The sequence below is a fragment of the Piliocolobus tephrosceles genome, chromosome 21, assembly GCF_002776525.5.
Source record: "Piliocolobus tephrosceles isolate RC106 chromosome 21, ASM277652v3, whole genome shotgun sequence".
NCBI classification, from domain to species: Eukaryota; Metazoa; Chordata; class Mammalia; order Primates; family Cercopithecidae; genus Piliocolobus; species Piliocolobus tephrosceles.
In genome coordinates this window covers 40,840,891-40,864,094 of record NC_045454.1, presented here as the reverse complement: position 1 = coordinate 40,864,094, position 23,204 = coordinate 40,840,891, and the positions used below count along the sequence as shown (strand labels likewise).

General features: G+C 43.5%; 1 long non-coding RNA gene across 1 annotated transcript; it reads right to left on the bottom strand.

Moving 5' to 3' along the window:
- Positions 1-1,168: 1,168 nt before the first annotated feature.
- On the bottom strand, positions 1,169-21,430 carry LOC111523858. The gene is made up of 5 exons (XR_002725623.3): positions 21,244-21,430; positions 20,723-20,828; positions 9,712-9,957; positions 6,447-6,502; positions 1,169-1,957 (listed from the first exon to the last, which is right to left on the bottom strand). It is a non-coding gene; the product is annotated as an uncharacterized LOC111523858 (long non-coding RNA).
- Between the last annotated feature and the right edge of the window lie 1,774 nt (positions 21,431-23,204).

Here is a 23,204-nt window from a genome sequence, read left to right as displayed (position 1 = left end):
CAGGACAGGGGTTATCCTGAGGTTGCATGTCTCTGTGGGAGGTGTCTGGAATGTTTTTGGTTGGAGATGTTATGTGTGGTTTATGGTCATGCTGACCTTAGCCATTAGGCTAATGCCCTTTGGATTTAGGGAGTTTTTGATTAAGGTGAATTTTTAAATGAGGTGCTTATCCACGATGGTGATGCTCCTGCCGTCAATCCAGACCTTATAGTTATAAAAAGGATGAGGGGCGGCATGTTCTTTCTGGCTACTTCCTGCTGATGAGAGGATGGAGAGTTCCCTCGTTTCGGGTTGACTGTAGGAGCAGTGCTGTCTGTAGATGTTTTTGGGTAGTTTTCTGTGAAATGGCCATGATCCTGTCAGTTTAAAAAATCTTTGAAAAAGGTTAATTAGGCAGGGTAAGAACAGTAGTCCCATAATTAGGCATATTATTAGGAGAGGGCCCAGGAATGGGATGACCCATGCTATGCTTTTGTTCCCAAACCAAGAATCTATTTGCTTGTGTTGGTACTCCTTAGCTTTCTTAGCTTTTTCTGTAACTTTTTTTTATAGCGCTTTTTACTAGGTCCGATTGGCTGATACAGAAACAACATTCCTCACCTAATGAGAGCGGAGGTGCTGGTTTGGAAAGGCCCATGTGTTATTTTCTGCTAGTAACCATTATTCCTGCTATGAGGATAATAATTAAGCAAAATGCTATAGTAATTGAGATTCTATGTCTGATATTTTACCCTGAGGGTGCTACAGTATATAGTCCTACTGCAAATAGTAGAGTGAGTAAAGCAATTCCCACAAGGGTGGCATAGTAAATAATTTTCATTAAAAAGTTAATATTTGGGCTGGGCGCGGTGCCTCAAGCCTGTAATCCCAGCACTTTGGGAGGCCGAGATGGGCGGATCACGAGATCAGGAGATCGAGACCATCCTGGCGAACACGGTGAAACCCTGTCTCTACTAAAAAATACAAAACACTAGCCGGGCGAGGTGGCGGGTGCCTGTAGTCCCAGCTACTCGGGAGGCTGAGGCAGGAGAATGGCGTAAAACCCGGGAGGTGGAGCTTGCAGTGAGCTGAGATACAGCCACTGCACTCCAGCCTGGGTGACGGAGCAAGACTCCATCTCAAAAAAAAAAAAAAAAAAAAAAAAAGTTAATATTTGACTTAAAAGCAGAGGTAGGAACGATAAAAGTATTTGATGAGGTAGGGGTGAGACTGAATAGGATGAGTAATTCTCACTTGGTTACTTATTTTTTTATGATTTTTAGCTTAAGATTTCCTATTTATTTCCTCCTGTGAGAGTCAAGGGGCTTAGAGGCAGAGCCTGCTGAAACATCAAGTTTTCAGTTTATAGGACTTTTAGAAAGCACAGCTATTTTGGAAACTTGTAGCCAGAAAAATTAGAAAATAATTTAAACAGAAAATAGCAAGATTTGAAAAACATTGGGCAACACCAGAATTTAACAACAGGTGTGCTATCGTTTTTGAAGCATAATTTTCTCTCTCAAGTTTACCATTTTCATTAAAAGACAAATGCTAGTAGGACTGAGTTTCTTTATTATACTTGGCTTAGTTATTTGCATACAGTGGAGCAAGAATAATTATTTGTTACATAGGCCCTTTAAATGGGCTTTGATGGAACTTTGTTTCGTAGAAGGAATCTGAGATAAGACCTTTTTAAAGGCAGGCCCAGCCATGGATTTGTACCACTGAATACCTGTGAGTTGGGTGAATTCCTCTCCTTGAGGTTCCAAGATAACTTGGGACTCTTGGCCTGTCAAAATGTGACATTCTTTACTTACCACAGATCAGAAACCCTGTACAGGGACTGTGTACACAAAATCTGAGGCCAGCTTTCCAAGGGCTTTATTGGCTCCATAAGTCAAATTTGATTCCTTGAAGGAAGAAAGCACACCATTCCAGGCAAAGCCTTGGTAAAATAACCAGTTTTTCCAATTGTGTCCTGTTACAAAAGAAAACAGATTCTTGGTTGCACTTACGCAAATAACTATACTACCATAACTTACGAATACTTACAGATAGTTTCCAAATTCTGGAGAAAATCAGGTAGAGAGAAACAAGTGTGCTCCAAATTTTGTTCATGGAAGCATACTAAATTGTTAAAAGCTGTCAATAACTCAAAAGAAAATATTCTTGGACTTTGAAAAGCAAAACAAAGGATTAGCAATATTTTAAGCAATACGTTAAAAAGATCACTGCAGGCTGGGTGTGGTGGCTTATGCCTGTAATCCCTGTACAGGCTTATGCCTGTAAACTCCCAGCACTTTGGGAGACCGAGGTGGGTGGATCACCTGAGGTCAGGATTCAAGACCAGCTGGGTAACATGGTGAACCCCCATCTCTACTAGAAATACAAAAATTAGCCAGGCATGGTGGCATGCACCTGTAATCCCAGCTACTTGGGAGGCTGAGACAGGAGAAGTGCTTGAACCCAGGAGGAGGCTGCAGTGAGCTGAGATCACACCACTGCATTCCAGCCTGGGCTACAGAGCAAGACTCTGTCTTAAAAAAAAAAAAAAAAAATCACTCCAGTCTTCTACAGTTTAGTTCATGCAGGTAATTCCTGTCCTGATTGATATTAACATTTTAGTTTTTTAAGAGTTCTGAACGTTTTCCTCTAGTCTGATATAACAATTTTCTTTCTTTCTTTTTTTTTTTGAGACGGAGTCTTGCTCTGTCGCCCAGGCTGGAGTGCAGTGGCGCGATCTCCACTCACTGCAAGCTCCGCTTCCCGGGTTCACACCATTCTCCTGCCTCAGCCTCCCGTGTAGCTGGGACTACAGGTGCCTGCCACCGCGCCCGGCTAGTTTTTTTTAATGTATTTTTAGTAGAGACGGGGTTTCACCGTGTTAGCCAGGATGGTCTCGATCTCCTGAACTCGTGATCTGCCTGTCTCAGCCTCCCAAAGTGCTGGGATTAACAATTTTCAAAGTTATCAGAAACCTGCATTCAAGGGCACCTGTTAGACCTTTATAGCTGATTATAAAACCAACTTTTTAAAAAGGACCAAAACAAGACAACAATTGTTTATGGATGACAAAAAGTTTTAGGATAGGCTGGGCGCGGTGGCTCATGCCTGTAATCCCAGCATTTTGGGAGGCCAAGGCTGGCGGATCACCTGAGGTCAGGAGTTTCAGACCAGCCTGGCCAACATGGTGAAACTCTATGTCTCCTAAAAATACAAAAATTAGCCAGGTATGGTGGTGTGCACCTGTAATTCCAGCTACTCTGGAGGCTGAGGCAGGAGAATTGCTTGAACCCAGGAGGCGGAGGTTGCAGTGAGCCGAGATCGTGCTACTGCACTCCAGCCTAGGCGACAAGAGTGAAAATCTGTCTCAGAAAAAGTTTTAGAATAGCCATAAAGATGCAATTAGGATATCTGTTACCTCTGTGGCACACAATAATTTTAACATAACAATTAGAATTATTACTTACAAGGTACACTAAGATATGTCAGAATTGTAGGAGTCTCCCATAACTTTGGAACACATACCAATAACAATTATACAAATATAGCCCAAAGAAAGCCAAACACCATTTTGTATTTGACAATGCTTCCTGTATGATTTTATACCAAATACACCAAATTTTACCTTTATATTAGTGCACTATTAATATTAAACTACATTTTTAATAAAACCTTGTAGATGCATTTACTCAATTTTAATGTTTGACCATAAGGTAAGATTTTTATAGACCCTTTTTAACCCTGTATATTTTGTTAAAGAGCAGGTTAGTACTTTAAGATAAACCCATTGTGCTTTTATTTTAATGCTCAATTTACAGAAAAACTGGATGCTACCCCTTCAACTTTAGCCAATATGTTTACACAGCATTTCCTTCACAATTAACCTTCCAAAACTTGCTTAAACCTTCAAAACAATTCTTTTTTTTTTTTTCTTTCTTTCTTTTTGTTTTGAGACGAAGTCTCGCTCTGTCGCCCAGGCTGGAGTGCAGTGGCCGGGATCTCAGCTCACTGCAAGCTCTGCCTCCCGGGTTCATGCCATTCTCCTGCCTCAGCCTCCCGAGTAGCTGGGACTACAGGCGCCTGCCACCTCGCCCGGCTAGTTTTTTGTATTTTTTTAGTAAAGACGGGGTTTCACCTTGTTAGCCAGGATGGTCTTGATCTCCTGACCTCGTGATCCGCCCATCTTGGCCTCCCAAAGTGCTGGGATTACAGGCTTGAGCCACCGCGCCCGGCCCAAAACAATGTTTAACTTTTTAATGTAGGTAAAAATCCACAATCTCATGCCTTCTTATAATATTTTTACTAAAAGTATATTTTACTTTCCTTACACACTTTCCACATAATTAACTTTTAGCAAACTTTTGTTGAACACCTTGGTAAGTTTGGGATTTTAATTGTGTACTAGGTGTAGGGCCTAGGACCTACACAGAAGTCCAGATAAGGTCTGTGTTAGTCCAGCATTAATTCCGTGTGTCCTAAGTTTTACCTAGCTGTAAAGCAGGCAAGTTGTACAGGTGAGAGTTATAGGGGCATTTTATAAAGCAGTCAGGAGGCCTAATCACTTTTAAATTGTATATTTCTTGCATAAATTCCATTTATAAAATTTTATTGCCTTTCACAGACAATCTGACATGCCTCAACTTTCTGACTTGTTGGAAACGTCCCTCTCTTTAAACAACCAGTTAATTTACTTTAGGACAAAAATTTACCATATAACATTTTAAAATATAAATTCCTTTAATATCAAAATAACAGTCCTTTCCCAAAACAAACTTCATTCACGCCTGTGGACTAGACTGCCTAAGACCATAAGAGTAGAAGTTAGGATATTAAACGGCTTAGGATGTAGGATTTTCATTAAATGAAAATCTTAGGATGTAGTTATTTTCATTAAACCAATATTAATGTTTCATTTATTAAAAAATTAAAGATTATTTTGTTTGGGTTGAGTCATAGTTTTATTTTGATACCTTATAGTATTTGGCAGAGATAAAAATGAAATTGCTTAATAAATGCAAACGAAAATGTATGCTGGGAACTCTTAAGACACTTCTAACTTTACTGTACCAGTAAGTTTTAAAGATTACAGTCACGTGAACTGAAAGATCCCATAGCTTTTACTTTTCCCTTAAAAATATTTGATTTAAGCACTTATTTTTTTGCCAATTAGAGTTCTTTTAATAGACATTGCACACATAACACACATATAGCCACAAAGACAACCAGAAGATTTAGTTGTTACAAGATTTTTTTTCTGCTAATTTCCCAATTGACTTATTGGCCTTTGGGTGGGGTCCTTTAAGAAAAGAGCTAGGAAAACAGTTTCCAGGGCCTAATAAACAAGTAGAGCTGGAAGACAAAGACTTTGAGAGGTACTTACCTTTAATTCCAGGGGTTCCATAAGGAAAACAGATTTTCCCCAAAATGGGATTGTGGCGCCTTTTCTGTTTTCCCAAGGAGTCCCAGGCCACTAGAAGCCATTTTAGGGTCTTTTTATACATGCACCAAGGGTGGCAAGACAGAGTGGAGAAAAGTAATTCAGTTAACTGGGAAAAAACCTTTTCCAGGAAAGCAAGATTTATGAAGAGAAGCCTTTTGAATGTACTCATGGCTTGGAGGAGGGAGAGACCTAGAGAAGGTTTTCATTAGGAAGAAAGATTTGTTTGTTTTGAGATGGAGTCTCCCTCTGTTGCCCAGGCTGGAGTGCAGTGGCACAATCTTGGCTCACTGCAAGCTCCACCTCCCGCCTGCCTCAACCTCCCGAGTAGCTGAGACTACAGGTGCCCGCCACCACGCCTGGCTAATTTTTTGTATTTTTAGTAGAGACGGGGTTTCACCGTGTTAGCCAGGATGGTCTCAATCTCCTGACCTCATGATCCACCCACCTTGGTCTCCCAAAGTGCTGGGATTACAGATGGGAGCCACCGTGCCCAGCCAGGAAGAAATATTTTATGAGAGGTGCAAGCTTGATACTGGGAGAGATGGGATTTAAGGTAGAAGCAGAAGAAAGTGTGAATACAGAGAACCTCTTGCCATTTGCTGTTCCTGGTTATAAAGTTGTTAAGGTTCCTGAGAATTTGGAAGTTAAAGGTGCCATTTCAGGCCGTCAGCAGTCTTTATCTAATGTGTATTGGGGCCAGGCCATGTTATAATAAAAGACTAAGCCAAGTTTGGTGAGGTCGGGAAGGAGACAGCACAGAGGAGAGGGTGTGGGAACATGGGATTGTTTGGCACCCATGTGGACTGGCAAGAAGCCACTGAGGGTATCTGTTTTTGTTCTAGGTGTCCCCAGACAAAAGACAGAGACCCGGAGCCCTCTTTCTAAAGAGGATGGTCAAGCTGAGAAGAAACTGGGCATCCTCAAGATTTCTTCTGGCTTAGTGTCACTGGTCCTCTGAGGACCAAGACAGCAGACCTGACTTTTTCTGGGTACTGTGAGAAAGCCAGGGGAGGGCAGCTCTTACCAGTCAGCTGGATTAGTGTCTCATGTTGATGTTCAAGTTGGCCTCTTGGATTGCAGCTGCACAAGGGAGAGAAAGACAGAAAAGGGAGGATGAGAGAAAAGCGAACAAAGAAAAGACAGAGTGGTGGCCAGAGACCTTCAGGATCCAGGAATTAACTCAGGACGAGCTGCCATTGCCCACTGCTTCCTGGATTGCAAGAGAGCCTCTGCCCCCAGCACCCGTCCTGGGTTTCGGCACCAAATGTAAGAGTCAGAGGAGAGAAACACGAAATGCAGCTTGAGTGTCAAAGACAGGTTTATTTTAGAAAAAACCTGAGGGGCTTCTGGCTGATTTCTGTCAGAAGTGCTTTCTCTTACAGACTGAGTATATATTGGTTTTAGGGTGAGGGGGCTTATTACAAACTTGGAATGTTTCCGTGTGGGGGAGAAGTTTATGGCAGGGTTGGAATGTCTCTGGGCAGAGGGGGGTTATCTTGGGGCTAGCATGTCTCTGGTCAGGGAAGAGTTTGGAATGTTTCTAGTTGGAGATATTATTTGTGGTTTATGATCATACTGACTTAGCCATTAGGCTGATGCCTTTTGGATTTAGGCAGGTTTTGATTAAGGTGACTTTTAAAATGAGATGCTTGTCTATGATGTTGATGCTTCTGCTCAGTCACCCAGCGTCTAGTCAGAAAGCTTTTTTCTAGGAAGGGCAGAACTTCAACTTTTCTCATCTTACCTCCACCTACCCATTACTGAGATTATATCCTGTGTGCATATGTTTGAAAAGTGGGGACATGGTTTGTGAGCATGGTATGCTCAGACTGCTAGGACACTGACCAACTTTGCCTCAGCTCATAGAGGTGGTGGATCCATACCAGGACACAAGCCAAGAGGACATCAGGCTGCTGTCCCTCCCCACCACTGAACACTCACTTCCCAAAAAGAGAGGATTATTCAGAAAGCAGCTTGCCCGTGTTCCTACCCAAGCTTCAGAGCCCTGTCAGATTTTGCCTTGAGGTGGAAGAGAAGCAAGCTGTGAAACAGAGCTCCTAACCTCTTGCCTTAGAATTAACTTCAATTGCAACAGATCATGAGACATTTAAGCCAAAGGGCACTCCATCCTTGATGCAGTGGAAATGGAGGTGAAAAACAATTCACAGGAGATTCATGGATTTAATGAAGATCCTGCCTGCACTGTAGGCCAGCTAATTTGTGGAGAAACCATGAAAAAACACTGTTAGGGAGGAGTCCGTGAAGCGTATAAACAAACAACTATTAAATGCTGATCTCAGATAGTATTCCTAGAAAGGAGAGAAAACATACTTGGATTTACAGGGCAAATTTGTCCCTGGACTTTTTTGAGAACAATAGAGCCATCAACCAGCAATTAGTACAGTTTAATAACTGAGGGCTGTCCAAGACAGGAAGAGATTCCCACCATACCATTGTCATCCCAGGATGACTGCAGGCAGAAACAAAGCTGAGCCACGTCCCCTCCCCTCAAGAGCAGTATCAGAGGCTTAAAGTTATGAGGAAGAAATTGACAGAGCAGGAACATCGCCATCGTGGGCAAGCACCTCATTTTAAAATTCACCTTAATCGAAAGCTGCCTAAATCCAAAGGGCATCAGCTTAATGGCTAAGGTCAGCATGAACATAAACCACAAATAACATCTCTGACCAAATACATTCCAGACTCCTCCCTGACCAGAGATAAGCACCAAGATGACCCCTACTCTGGCTGGGAAGATGCCAGCCCCGAGAAACCCCGCTCCGGCCAGAAAGATGTCTGCCCCCAAATAACCTCCCCTCTACCCAGAGACATTCCAAGCTTGTAATAAGCCCCCTCACCCTAAAACCAATATGTACACTTAGTCTGTAAGAAAAAGTGCTCCTGACCAAAATTGGCCAAAAGCCCCTCAGGTTATTGCTAAAATAAACCTATCTTTAACCATCAAGCTGTGTTTCTTTCCTCTTTAACTATTACAGAGATAGAACTATTACAGAGATAGACTTCACCAAAATAGTCCAATCGGTCACTAAACAAAATAAAGCAAATAACAATAACAAGGCCTGGAGAAATTGACATACTCTGAGAAGGTTCAGTATGTTATCAAAAATGTCCAATTTGCAACAAGTACAGCCCATACATCAAAAAAAAAAAAAAAAAAAAAAGCTGACAATAGAAACTGCCTGTGAGAACAGATAGCAGATTTAATAGAAAAATACTTCAAAGTGTACATTATAAATATGTTCACAGAACCAAAGAAGAGCATGACTTAAACACATTGAGATTTGGAATCTAGCTGAAGGTTTCTCCACAACAACTACCCTACTTTCACAATTTTTCTAATGTAATGACTTCTGTAAAAAATGACAAGCCTGGCCAGGTGCAGTGGCTCACACCTGTAATCCCAGCACTTTGGGAGGCCAAGGCGGTTGGATCATGAGTTTGAGACTAGCCTGACCAACATGGTAAAACCCTGTCTCTACTAAAAATACAAAAATTAGCCGGGCGTGGTGCTGCGTGCCTGTAATCCCAGCTACTTAGGAGGCTGAGGCAGGAGAATCGCTTGAACCCAGGAGGCAGAGGTTGCAGTGAGCTGAGATGGCGCCACTGCACTCCAGCCTGGGTGACAGACTGAGACTCGGTCTTAAAAAAAAAAAAAAAAATGACAAGCCCATTATTAGTGGTTCATTAATTAGACCTATATTCATTAATAGGTTTTGAACATACATTGCTATCAGTATCACAGAAGGTGCAGGTTTTCTGCCATGTATGAATTGTTTCAAAGTAAATGCACTGATGACTCTGCAACAAGGCTCCCCCATAGCTATTATAAAAATAATAACATCCATGTATGAAGTTTCTTAGTTCTGTTTCCAAGTGAAGTATTTTATAAATACTTCAACATCTATGTTACATTAAGTATATATTTTTGTTGAAAATTTTGTTTTAAAAATTGGTAACATGCAAAGATCCCCTCACGGGACTTTTTCCCCCCTCTTTTGAGTGCAAATCACCTTAGATTTCTCCCAGAGTTTTTCTGTTGATCTTTAATGTTCTGGTTTTCCCATTTGTTTCCTAAAATGTAGACCGAGAAAAATCATCATCATTTAGAAAGTATGGAAGAATTACTGGATTGTAGGTTCATTGTGCACTGCAGCCATGCTTGATCAATTCATCAAAATACCCCCTTTCCACATTCCAAATTTTGGAATGGCACTGATGGCCACGAAGCACTTCTCTAATTGACTAAAGGAAAAAAATATTATCCTCACCTATAGAAGACAGGTGCTGATGGCTTCCCTCATCACATCTCTACAGATTCTTCATGGAAAAATCCAGCAAAGCCCCCTCCTCCTGGATGAAGTTCACAGCCACATCTTCAAAGACCACCAAGCCGTGACTGACATATCCCAGATATGTGCAGAGGAGGACAGGTGAGACGGACGGCACTGGGGATCTAGACTCAGTTCATGAGAGTACACACTGAAGCGGTGTCATTGTCTCACGGCCACGGAAAACTAGGACATGGACACACACAGAGTGAGGTTCTGAGCAGAAGTTTAATAGGCGAAAGAGATGAGCTCTCTCTGCTGCAGAGAGAAGGGTCCCAGAGAAGTGGGTTGCTGCTTCCACAGTGAAACGCAGAGAGTTACAGATGAGCTTGAGGAGGCAGTGTCTGATTTACATAGGGCACAAAAGATTGGTTGGGGCTGGGTGTGGTGGCTCACGCCTGTAATCCCAGCACTTTGGGAAGCCAAGGCAGGCGGATCACAAGGTCAGGAGATCGAGACCATCCTGGCTAGCACCGTGAAACTCTGTCTCTACTAAAAATACAAAAAATTAGCTGGGCGAGGTGGCAGGTGCCTGTAGTCCCAGCTGCTCAGGAGGCTGAGGCAGAAGAATGGTGTGAACCCAGGAGGCGGAGCTTACAGTGAGCCAACATCCTGCCACTGCACTCCAGCCTGGCAACACAGCAAGACTCCATCTCAAAAAATAATAATAATAATAAAAATAAAAAACAAAAGAGTAAGCAATGAAGGAACAGAGTGATAAATATAAATAAAATTAGGAAGGTAAAAGACGAACAACAAAGTAGGAGAAAAATACCTGCAGTACATGTAATATAAAAGGATTAATTTGTAGAGTAAAAACAAATACAAGATTAAAACATGGGAAAATAAAGAAAATACTTAAAATGAAAGACCAGGTATGAAAAAATTATCCATTTCCATAGTAACGAGGAAACAGCCAAATAAAATGTCAACTAGATGACATTTCTCATTGATTAGAAGGACGAAAATTAGTCAATTTGAGAATCCTAAGTGGCAATGACCATAGACAATAAACAGGTATGCATGAATGAAGGACTGGGGGTCAATAGATACATCCCATTGCTATTTCATGTAATTTGAACTTTACCATAATCTACAGCCCAGTAATTTTTCTCTAGGTAGTTTATTGTGCATTTGTACTTAAAGACTATCGGAGCAATATTTTTCCCAAGAGCAAACAAAAACCCTGAAGAAGCTCAAGCACCATAACTATTGTAATGGATGAGGGAATTGGATGGCACACAGCCTTAAACACTAGCATGTATGAAATGTACTGAGTCAAGGAAAACAGCAATAAGCCTTTTCATTTTAATGAAATAAGGCCCATCCATCCATCAAGCAATAATCTCTCTAGCTATCAATTTATTATTTATTTTTATTTATTATTCATTTGTTTGGAGAGGAGGTCTGGCTATGCTTCTCAGGCTGCTCTAAAACTCCTGGCCTCAAGTGATCCTCCTGCCCCTGCCTTCCAAAGCACCCTGCCACCATTTTGCAATATGCCCAGAGAATTCTATTCTTAACAAGACCTACCTTCAAAAGAAACTGTTTCTCAAAAACCAAATTGAGATTTTACCAGAGGCAAACCTCCTGGGGTAAAGGAAATACCTAATTCCATTCCCCTCTTTTTTGCCTCAACTAAGCAGAAGTGAGGGAGAAATACTTTAAAGCGTCACAACACAGGGACACAGGCTTCCTACAAATGAGGTCAAATCATAGGTCCATGAAATGCTTCCCATAGTCTCACACCTGATCACATCAATAGCAGCAGAATATATACCATAACAACAGCAGAACACAACTGAGAAAACTATGCCCCAGACCTTTTACTTAAAGAAATCTAAGGGTACAGAAATAAGTTGGGTAACACTGATGAAGTGGACAGATGTCTACAAACACAATGTACATAGACTGTCATGAAGAAACAGAAAATCTGAACAGATCTTCAGTTCTAGGAGACTGTTGTAATAAACAAAACAAAACAAAACGAAAAACAGTAAAACCCTAAGACCAAAGAGTTTTATTGCTAAAATTTACCAAACATTTAAAATATTAATACCCATCTTCCCCAAACTTAAAAAAACTAAGAGAACACTTCCAAACTAATTTTATGGGCCCAAATTACACGAACACCAAAGAAAAGACACTACAAGAATGAAAGCTGCAGATAAGTGTCCTTTGTGAATATGATACAAAAATTCTCAAATACTAGCAAACCATATTCAGCAGCATATTAAAAGATTACACACCATGACCAAGTGAGATTTATCTCTAAAATGCAAGGATGGTTCAACATATAAAAATAGTGGCCAGGCACGGTGGCTCACACCTGTAATCCCAGCACTTTGGGAGGCTGAGGCGGATGGATCACAAGGTCAGGAGATCAAGACCATCCTGGCTAACACAGTGAAACCCCGTCTCTACTAAAAATACAAAAAATTAGCCGAGTGTGGTGGTGGGCACCTGTAGTCCCAGCTACTTGGGAGGATGAGGCAGGAGAATAGCATGAACCCGGGAGGTGGAGCTTGCAGTGAGCCGAGATCACGCCACTGCACTCCAGCCCAGACGACAGAGCAAGACTCCATCTCAAAAAAAAAAAAAATAATAATAATAATAATAATAATACACCACAACCATCTCAATGTAGATGTAGAAAAAGCGTTTGACAAAATACAAAACCTTTCATTATAAAAACACAGAACTTGAGCTAGAAAGAAACTACCTCGATATAATACAAGCCATACATTAAAAAGCCACAGAAACATTATAGTCAGTGAAAAAAACTTTTTCACTAAGATCAAGAACAAAACAGGATACCTGCTTTTACCACTTGCCTCAATGCACTATTGGAAGTCCTACACAGAATGATTAAGCAAGAAAAAGAAATGCATCCAAACTGAAAAGAAAAAAATAATCTCTGTCCACAGATGAAACAATCTTATAGGTAGAAAATCCTAAAGATTGTGCATATGCATACACAGATAGAACACCCCAAAATGGTTGGAACTAACAAATTCCGCAAAGTTGCAGGATACCAAATCAACATGAAAAAGTCAGTTTCAACTGGGTGTGGTGGCATGAGCCTGTAGTCCAAGCTGCTTTGCAGGCTGAGTCAGGAGGATTGCTTGAGCCCAGGAGTTCAAGGCTGTAGTACACTACGATTGCTCCTGTGAATAGCCACTGCACTCCAGCCTGGACAACACAGTGAGACCTCATCCCTTAAAGAAAAATCAGTCTCATTTATACATACTAACAACATATAATCTGAGAAGGAAATTAGGAAACAATACCATGAACAATAACAAAAGCAGCAAAAGACTTGTACACTGAAAACTATAAAATGTTGCTGAAAGAAATTAAAGATATAAATGAATAGAAAGACATCTCATTCATGGATTTTAAGATTTAATACTAAGATATCAGTACTACTGAAGATGGTCTAGAAAGTCAATGCAATTCCTATCCAAATACCAATGACTTTTTTTTTTTTTTTTTTTTGGGGGGAGACAGTCTCACTCCACTTTATCCCCCAGGCTGGAGTGCAATGGCGTGATCTCAGCTCACTGCAATCTCCACCTCCTGGGTTCAGGCCATTCTCAAGTCTCTGGGACTACAGGTGCATGCCACCATGCCCAGCTTTTTTATTTTAGTAGAGACAAGGTTTCACCATATTGGCCAGGCTGGTCTTGAACTCCTGACCTCAGGTGATTCACCCGCCTTGGCCTCCTAAAGTGCTGGGATTACAGGTGTGAGCCACTGCGCCTGGCACCAATGAATTTTTTTTAAAAAACAAATAGAAATGCCCATCCTAAAATTCATAGGGAATCTCTAGGAACCCCAAATAGACAAAACGATTGATGAAGAAGAACAAGCCAGGTGCAGTGGCTCACGCCTGTAATCCCAGCACTTTGGGAGGCCAAGGCAGGCAGATCACTTGAGGTCAGGAGTTTGAGACCAGCCTGGTCAACATGGTGAAACTCTGTCTCTACTAAAAACATTTTTAAAAATTAGCTGAGCCGGGTGCGGTGGCTCATGCCTGTAATCCCAGCACTTTGGGAGGCCGAGGTGGGCAGATCATGAGGTCCAGAGATTGAGACTATCCTGGCCAATATGGTGAAACCTCGTCTCTATTAAAAATACAAAAATTGGCCGGGCGCGGTGGCTCAAGCCTGTAATCCCAGCACTTTGGGAGGCCGAGACGGGCGGATCACGAGGTCAGGAGATCGAGACCATCCTGGCTAACACGGTGAAACCCCGTCTCTACTAAAAAAATACAAAAAACTAGCCGGGCGAGGTGGCGGGCGCCTGTAGTCCCAGCTACTCCGGAGGCTGAGGCAGGAGAATGGCGAAAATCCGGGAGGCGGAGCTTGCAGTGAGCTGAGATCTGGCCACTGCACTCCAGCCCGGGTGACAGAGCAAGACTCCGTCTCAAAAAAAAAAAAAAAAAAAAAAATACAAAAATTAGCTGGGTGTGGTGACACACGCCTGTACTTGGGAGGCTGATCGCTTGAGTCTGGGAGGTGGAAGTTGCAGTGAGCCAAGATCGCGCCACTGCACTCCCGCCTGGCAACAGAGTGAGACACTAAAAAAAATTAGCCACGCATGGTGGTGTGTGCCTGTAGTCCCAGGTACTCAGGAGGCTGAGGCAGGAGAATTGCTTGAACCCAGGAGGTGTGGGTTGCAGTGAGCCAGGATTGCACCACTGCACCCCAGCCTGGGTGACAAAGTGAGACTCCATCTCAAAAAACACAAAAAAGAACAAATTTGGAAGTCTCACTCTTCTTTTTTAAACTTAAATATACAATAGATAAAAACTGTAGTACTGGCACAAGGATAGAAGATACATCAATGGAATAGAGAACTCAGAAGATATCCTCACATATTATATGATTAAATGATTTTCAGCAAGGTACCAGGTTCATTCAGTGGGAAAAGGAAGTTATTGCAAAAAGTGGTGCTGGGAAAACAATCTTGACATGTAGAAGTATGAAGTTGGACCCTTACTTTACACCATATACAAAAATGAAATCAAAATGAGTCAAAGACTTAAACTAAACTACTCTTAGAAGAATACATGGAGGGAGGGATTTCACAAAATTGAATTTGGCAATGATTTCTTAGATATAACACATGCCGAGTCACCAAAAGGAAGAATAGACAAGTTTGACTTCAAAGTTAAAAACTTCTGTCCCTCAGGGGATACCATGAACACAGTGAAAAGGCAGCCCATGGAATTGCAGAAGATGTTTGCAAATCACATAACTGCCAAGGTGTTAATATGTAGAATATACAAAGAAAATGCACTTGACAAAGTTCAACATGTTCACAATGAAAACACTCAGTAAACTAGGAAGAGAAAGGAACTTCCTCAACCTGCTATAAGGCATCTGTTAAAAACCCACAGCTAGTATCACAGACCTAAGAACACCCTCATTTTCAGCACTGGCTATCTCTAGGATCAGTTAGGCAGAAAGTGAAGGCGGAAGCAGAGTTTTAAGCAGCCTTGCTAAGTGTTAAAGGAATGCCACAGCCTAGAACTATCCATAAAAACTGGAAGGTGTGAGGTTTTTTTTTTGAGACAGAGTCTTGCTTTGTTGCCCAGGCTGGAGTGCAGTGGTGCGATCACTGCAACCTCCACCTCCCGGGTTCAAGTGATTCTCCTGCCTCAGCTTCCTCAGTAGCTGGGACTACAGGTGCATGCCACCACACCTAACTAATTTGTGTGTGTGTGTGTGTGTGTGTGTATTTTTAGTAGAGACAGTTTCACGGTGTTAGCCAGGATAGTCTTGATCGCCTGACCTCGTGATCCACCCACCTCGGCTTCCCAAATTACAGGTGTGAGCCACTGCACCCGGCCACCATGAGGTTTTTGTTTCTGCTTCTTTAGCCCTTGTGATGCAAGGAAATTGCTGTCAAAACACAGGCTAAACACAAGCTAAAGGAACAGGAACTTCAAGGGCTGTGCACAACAAGTAATAGGATCTCTGCAAAAATACTTTGGAAAAGTCAACAAACAAAAATAGCAACACTGAAGAGGGAGAAACTGATTTCTAGAGTCATCCCTTATGATACTCAAATGTCCATGTTTCAACAACAAAATTTATGAGGAATACAGAGAAACAGAAACACATAGCTCATTAATGGAAAAAATCATTTGAGATAAACCATTTCTAAAACCCTAGACATTAGACTTACTAGACAAAGACTTTAAATCAACTTTTTTTTTTTGAGATGGAGTCTTGCTCTGTCATGCAGGCTGGAGTGCAATGGCATGCTCATGGCTCGCTGCAACCTCCACCTCCTGGGTTCAAGCGATTCTCCTGCCTCAGCCTCCCCAGTAGCTGGGATTACAGGTGCCCACCACCACGCCCAGCTAATTTTTGTATTTTTAGTAGAGACAGGGTTTCACCATGATGGTCAGGCTGGTCTCGAACTCCTGACCTCAGGTGAGCCACCCACCTTGGCCTCCCAATGTACAGGCGTGAGCCACCGCGCCCAGCCACATCAGTTGTCTTAAATCCTTATTAGGTGTGCAACTATAACAGAGTGTCAAAATACATGAGGCAAAAACTTCTAGAACTGTGAGGAAAAATAAGGAAATTCTCTTTCATAGTGGGACACACCAACATACCTCTATCAGTAATTGACAAATCAAGTGGGAAGAAAATCATTAATGGTATAGTTTTTTTTTTTTTTTTCTTTTCAGTACCAAAGATTTTTTTTTTTTTTCCCTTAAGACAGAGTCTTGCTCTGTCACCCAGGCTGTAGTGCAGTGGCACAATCTCGGCTCACCTCAACCTCCACCTCCTGGGTTCAAGTGATTGTCCTGCCTCAGCCTCCCAAGTAGCTGAGATCACAGGTGAGCATCACCACACCCAGCTTTTTTTTGTTGTTTTTTTGTTTTTTGTATTTTTAGTAGAGACAGGGTTTCAGTATATTGGCCAGGCTGGTCTCAAAATCCTGACCTCAGGTGATCCACCCGCCTCGACCTCCCAGAGTGCTGGGATTACAGGCATAAGCCACTGCACCCGGCCCCAAAGAAAATTTAATGGTATAGTTTTAACTCAACAGCATCATCAATCAATTGGATTTAAGAGGTATTTCAAAGATACAGCAACCAACAAGAGCAAACTACAAATCCTTCCCAAGATTGCATGGAATATTCAAGTTAGGCCACATTTTGAGCCATAAAACACCTCTTAACAAATGTAAATACTGAAGTGGGAAGATTGCTTCAGCCCAGGAGGTTGAGGCTTCAGTGAGCTGAGATCATGCAACTGCAGTCCAGCCAGCCAGCCAGAGTGAGACCCTGTCTCAAATAAACAAAACAAATAAAGCAGAGTAAGTCTAAAATCAACAATCTAACCTTCTAGTTTAGGCAACCAGAGAAAGAAGAGCAAGATAAATCTAAATCAAACACAGGAAAATAACAATTACAGAAAACATCAATGAAATTGAAAATCAGTAATATAGGCTGGGCACGGTGGCTCACGCCTGTAATCCTAGTACTTTGGGAGGCCGAGGCAGGAGGATCACGAGGTCAGGAGATTGAGACCATCCTGGCCAGCATGGTGAAATGCCATCTCTACTAAAAATACAAGAATTAGCTGGGTGTGGTGGCGCGTGCCTGTAATCCCAGCTACTGGGGAGGCTGAGGCACAAGAATAGCTTGAACCCAGGAGGTGGAGGTTGCCGTGCGCCAAGATGGCACCACTGGACTCCAGTCTGGCGACAGCGAGACTCCATCTCAAAAAAAAAAAAAAAAAAAAAAAAAATCAACAGGAACAAAAGCTGGTTCTGGGAAAAAAACAAAAAAAAAAAAAAAAAAAAGAAAATCAACAGTATCAAAAGCTGGTTCTGTGAAAATATCAATAAAATATATATATATACACACACACACAAACCCTATAGCCAGGGTAAGAAAAAGAAGACCCAAAAAATTACTGATCATAAATGAAAGAGGGTTCATACTGTTAATTCCATGGACATTAAAAGAACCATAAAGGATTATTATGAACAATTCCATGCCCACAAGTTTGATAACTTAGATGAAATGGACCAATCCTTTGAAAGAGACAATCTACCAAAACACACACAAGGAGAGAGAAGCAATATGAATAGGTATATATGTGTTAAAAGAAAGTGAATCAGCTAATAACGTAGTAACGGTCCAAAAAAGGACAGACAAGGACCAAGACAGTCTCACTGGTCATTTCTGCCAAACATTTCAATAACTGACACCAGTTCACTACAATCTTTCTATAACATACAAGCGTAAACACTTCCTAATACATGCTATGAGGCCAACAGAATCCTACTGCCAAAACTAGGCGGATACGTTACAAAGGTAGAAAACTATAGACCAGTAACTCTCATCATGGATCCTAAAAGTTCTCAACAAATATTCACAGATTGAATCTGAAAATGTAGAAAAAGAACTATACACCACCGTCAAGTGGGAATCATTACAGGTGTACAAGGCTGATTCAAAATTCAGAAATTGCTGAGTGCTGTGGCTCATGCCTGTAATCCCAGCACTCTGAGAGGCTGAGAGGATTGCTTGAGCCCAGAAGGCAGAGGTTGTCCTCTGAGAGTGAATCAGGGGCTGCTATTCACTAGATCCTCCAAGACACCTGGCGACTGTGAGCATCCTGGGGCAACCCCAGGAAGTCTGAAACCCAGGAACAGGGACAGATCACCCTGTAAAATTTCCAAAAGTGAACCTCAATCCAAAGACATTCTGGCAAGGTGTCTGTGCCTAGGGAAGATAAAAGGAGGAGAGGCACAAAGATTTTTTGCAGCAGAGTTTCATGCACTTACTCTGTTTTCCTCATGTGAAATGTTCACAAACAGAAAAATATTTTAAGAAGAGCCATCTATTGTTCTGTGAAAAAATGATAAAGTACTGCATCTGTTTGAAATGTACAGTAAAAGGCCGGGCGCGGTGGCTCAAGCCTGTAATCCCAGCACTTTGGGAGGCCGAGACGGGCGGATCATGAGGTCAGGAGATCGAGACCATCCTGGCTAACACGGTGAAACCCCGTCTCTACTAAAAATACAAAAAACTAGCCGGGCGAGGTAGCCTGTAGTCCCAGCTACTCCGGAGGCTGAGGCAGGAGAATGGCCTGAACCCGGGAGGCGGAGCTTGCAGTGAGCTGAGATCCGGCCACTGCACTCCAGCCCAGGAGACACAGCAAGACTCCGTCTCAAAAAAAAAAAAAAGAAATGTACAGTAAAGGACAAATAGTTGGTAATATTTTGTATCGATGAAGCAAAGCTGGCACTTGGGAATGTGGGGAAGGAATTGGACATTTAGGAATTCATACAAACCCTAGAAGGGTTAAGTTCAGCAAACAGAATTGTGGATATGAGACCTGTGTCCCACACATTTGGAAAATGCAAGGGCAAACATATACATGGGAAAATCGGTACCCCTGGGGAGTGTTAAAAGAAATAAGAGAGGCTGGGCGCGGTGGCTCAAGCCTGTAATCCCAGCACTTTGGGAGGCCGAGACGGGCGGATCACGAGGTCAGGAGATCGAGACCAGGAGATCGAGACCATCCTGGCTAACACTGTGAAAGAAACCCCGTCTCTACTAAAAAATACAAAAAACTAGCCGGGCGAGGTGGCGGGCGCCTGTAGTCCCAGCTACTCCGGAGGCTGAGGCAGGAGAATGGCGTAAACCCAGGAGGCGGAGCTTGCAGTGAGCTGAGATCCGGTCACTGCACTCCAGCCCCGGCGACAGAGCAAGACTCCGTCTCAAAAAAAAAAAAAAAAAAAAGAAAGAAAGAAATAAGAGGCAATCAGATTGGAGTGGCTGTAGTGCCCTGAGTACCACCTACCCAAGGACACCAAAATCGAACACAAATGCAGCCTGTAAATGACCAATTTAGAGGAAAATGAAATTTAGCCTCCAACTACAGGACCAGAACATTTCCGCCTGGATAGACCTGTCAGAAATAGGAAAAACTGAAAGAAATTTGTTTTTAAAAAGTGGCCTAAGATGGCTGCAGGTTGGACATACAGGTACTAGAAACCAGACCCATGAAATAAAGCTGAACTCTCAGCCTGCAAGTCAAATATTTCACTGACCTGTACTGATTACAACCTTGCCTATCAGATGAAGCAAAGGTAGGACAGATTCAATCATCCCTTTCTAAACCCTAAGATGCCTGTGTACTGGTTAACCTTTCATATACTTTAACCACATCCTTGCTTTATCTTATGTATAAGGTCACTGCCCACCTCTCCCGTTTTCTATGTAACACAAGGTATAATGGTTCACGTAGCCACTCCAGGACACGTTGTTTGTGCTGGGTCTGCCTTCCCAGGCTATCGTCCTTAAACTTGGCTCAGAATAAAACAGCTGTTTTTTTACCCTTTGGTTAACAGACCAAATAAGGCGACTCATAACCAATCAAAAGACTGAATTTGGTCTGCTTCCTCATACACCTTAGAAAAGCCTTTCCTTCAAGCCCCCCTGACGGGACCCCAAAGAACAAGCCATGGTTGGGTTATTCATGAACTGCCCTTGGCTAAATAATTAAATATTTAACGGTGCTGCATTTTAATTTTTACAGGTGAAAGCCGGGATTGGGAACCCCACAGACCACAGCTCCTCCCAGGAGCACCCCACACATGAGTCTGGATTCTCGCCGTAATCCTCCTGTGGCCCCCACACAATCTGGGGAGACTGCGGGGCTGCGGGCACTGCGAGCGCTGTGCTGCCGAGAGGGCTCCGGACCGCGGCTGCAGTTGCCGCGCAGGGATGGGACAGGATGCCCGGTGTCCGGCTGCTGGCCTAGCCCCACCCTGTAGCCGAGGGGACCCAGGGCCGAGCTGCGCCAGGGAGACTCGGGTCCGCAGACCCCGGAAGCACTGCTAAGAGGCCCGGGTCCCACCACAGCAGGTCCCAACCAGCCCCTCCTCCCGCCCAGCCTTGCACACTCACCATTTCCTGGCTCCCAGGTGTCCCAGGTCCTCCCTTGGCTCCGGGGGTCAGTGCTGGTCACCACCGGACAGAAGCTGTGGTGGAGCCACCTCTGGCCTCTGGAACGCTGATTTCAGTGGGTTAGGGGAACAAGAGCCCCTTAGACTCACGGAGCTTGGCCCCACCCTCCTGGCAGAGCGCCTGATTGGATGATTTACACAACCCCGCCCAGCACCCCTGGGACAGGGATCAAGCCCCACTCCCTAGGCCCGGGTTTCAGGAGAAGCCACGGAAAGCACGGAAGTGTGGAGCTGGACTGACAGGTTCTAGCAACAGCCCTCCCCCCGCCCACCCGAGGCCAGGCTTCCTTCTGGAGCTTGGACGTGACCCCACACTGGGGACATTCGCATTTAAGAAAAACTTGCTCCGGGCTTTCCACAGTGGGCACTGGCATCTTCCTGTACTCACTGGGCCCTTTCTGTTTCTTCCTCCTGGACAAGCGTGAGCAGGCAATTCCATACGCCGTGTCCATGGAGCAGTACCTTTGCTGGAAGCCACTGGACTGGAACAGGAGGAAGGGCCCAGATGTCTTCCAGCGATCAGGAATTTGGGAAAAGCGGCTGGTGGCATGGCCAAGGCTTCCTCACACGTTATCTTAGTCTACCCATTTTCAGGGAAAAAAAGAAAAACATGGCCAAGAAGGGAACAAAAATTAAGTGCATGGAAAAGAGTTATACTACCACAATATTCTGTAAAGAAATCAAAAGGGGCTGGGCGCGATCGCCCACGCCTATAATCCCAGCACTTTGGGAAGCCGAGGTAGGCGAATCACCTGAGGTCAGGAGTTTGAGACCACTCTGGCCAACATGGTGAAACCCCATTCTCTACTAAAAATACAAAAACTAGGCCGGGCACAGCAGCTCACGCCTGTAATTCCAGCACTTTGGGAGGCCAAGGGGGGCAGATCACAAGGTCAAGAGATCGAGACCATCCTGGCCAACATGGTGAAACCCTACCTCTATTAAAAATACAAAAAAAATTAGCTGGGCATGGTGACGCGTGCCTGTAGTCCCGGCTACTCGGGAGGGTGAGGCAGGAGAATTGCTTGAACCCGGGAGGCAGAGGTTGCAATGAGCCAAGATCACGCCACTACACTCCTGGCGACAGAGACTCCATCTCAAAAAAAAAAAAAAAAAAAAAGCTGGGCATAGTGGCATGTGCGTGTAATCCCAGCTACTCGGGAGGTCAAGGCAGGATAATCACTTGAACTCCGGAGGCAGGGGTTTCAGTGAGCCAAGATCGTGCCACTGCACTGCAGCCAGAGACTTCATCTCAAAAAATGAAAAGGGCAGAACAGCAAACATTTGAACTACCTCAGATAAGCATCCTCCTTCACAAGGAAAAGCCGCATTCAGAAAATGAGTCACATTCCCAACCTTAAGAGCCAGGTTCTGACTGCTGTAATGCAGCCCCAGAGGGCATCAACCTATGAGTTCCCGTCCCCTCCTGAGTGTGGAAATGCTCCCTCCCTCAGCACTTTAATTTTCACCAGCATGAAACTCTCACCTGGAATCAACTTACGGTTTTGATCTAAATAAACTGTCAAAATCATAAACCCATTCTCCAGAAGACAACCCAAACAAGTCTTTCTCTAAACCTGAACTTCACAGATTTTTTTTAGGGAGTCTAGCTCTATTGCCCAGACTGGAGTGCAGTGGCGTGATCTCGGCTCACTGCAGCCTCTGCCTCTCAGGTTCAAGTAGTTCTGCCTCAGCCTCCCCAAGCAGCTGTGATTACAGGTGCGTACCACCATGCCCAGCTAATTTTTGTATTTTTAGTAGATACAGGGATTCACCATGTTGACCAGGTTGGTCTCAAACTCCTTACCTCAGGTAATCTGCCTGCCTTGGCCTCCCAAAGTGCTGGGATTACAGGTGTGGAGCCACTGTACCTGGCCTTTGTTTTTTTTTTTTTTTAAATGAGATGGGGTCTCACTGTGTTGCCCAGGCTGGTCTCAAAGTCCTGGCCTCAAGGGATCCTCCTGCCTCAACCTCCTGAAATGCTGGGCTTATAGGTGTGAGCCACCAAGCAAGCCCAGCCCAAGTTGCTTTTTTTTTTTTTTTTTTTTTTTGAGATGCAGTCTAACTCATCCAGGCTGGAGTGCGATGGCGTGGTGTTGCTTACTGCAACCTCCGCCTCCCTGTTCAAACGATTCTCCTGCCTCAGCCTCCCGAGCAGCTGGGACTACTGGTGCGTGCCACCACACCCAGCTAAGTTTTGTATTTTTAGGAGAGATGGGGTTTCACTATGTTGGCCAAGCTGGTCTTGAACTCCTGACCTTGTGCTCTACCCGCCTTGGTTTCCCAAAGTGCTGGGACTGCAGGCGTGACCTACCGTGCCCAGCCCCAAGTTGTGTTTTTATATACTAATAACAAATGGTCTGAAAGAAAATTAATGAAACAATTTCATTTACAAAAGCATCAAAACAGTAAATTCAGCCAAG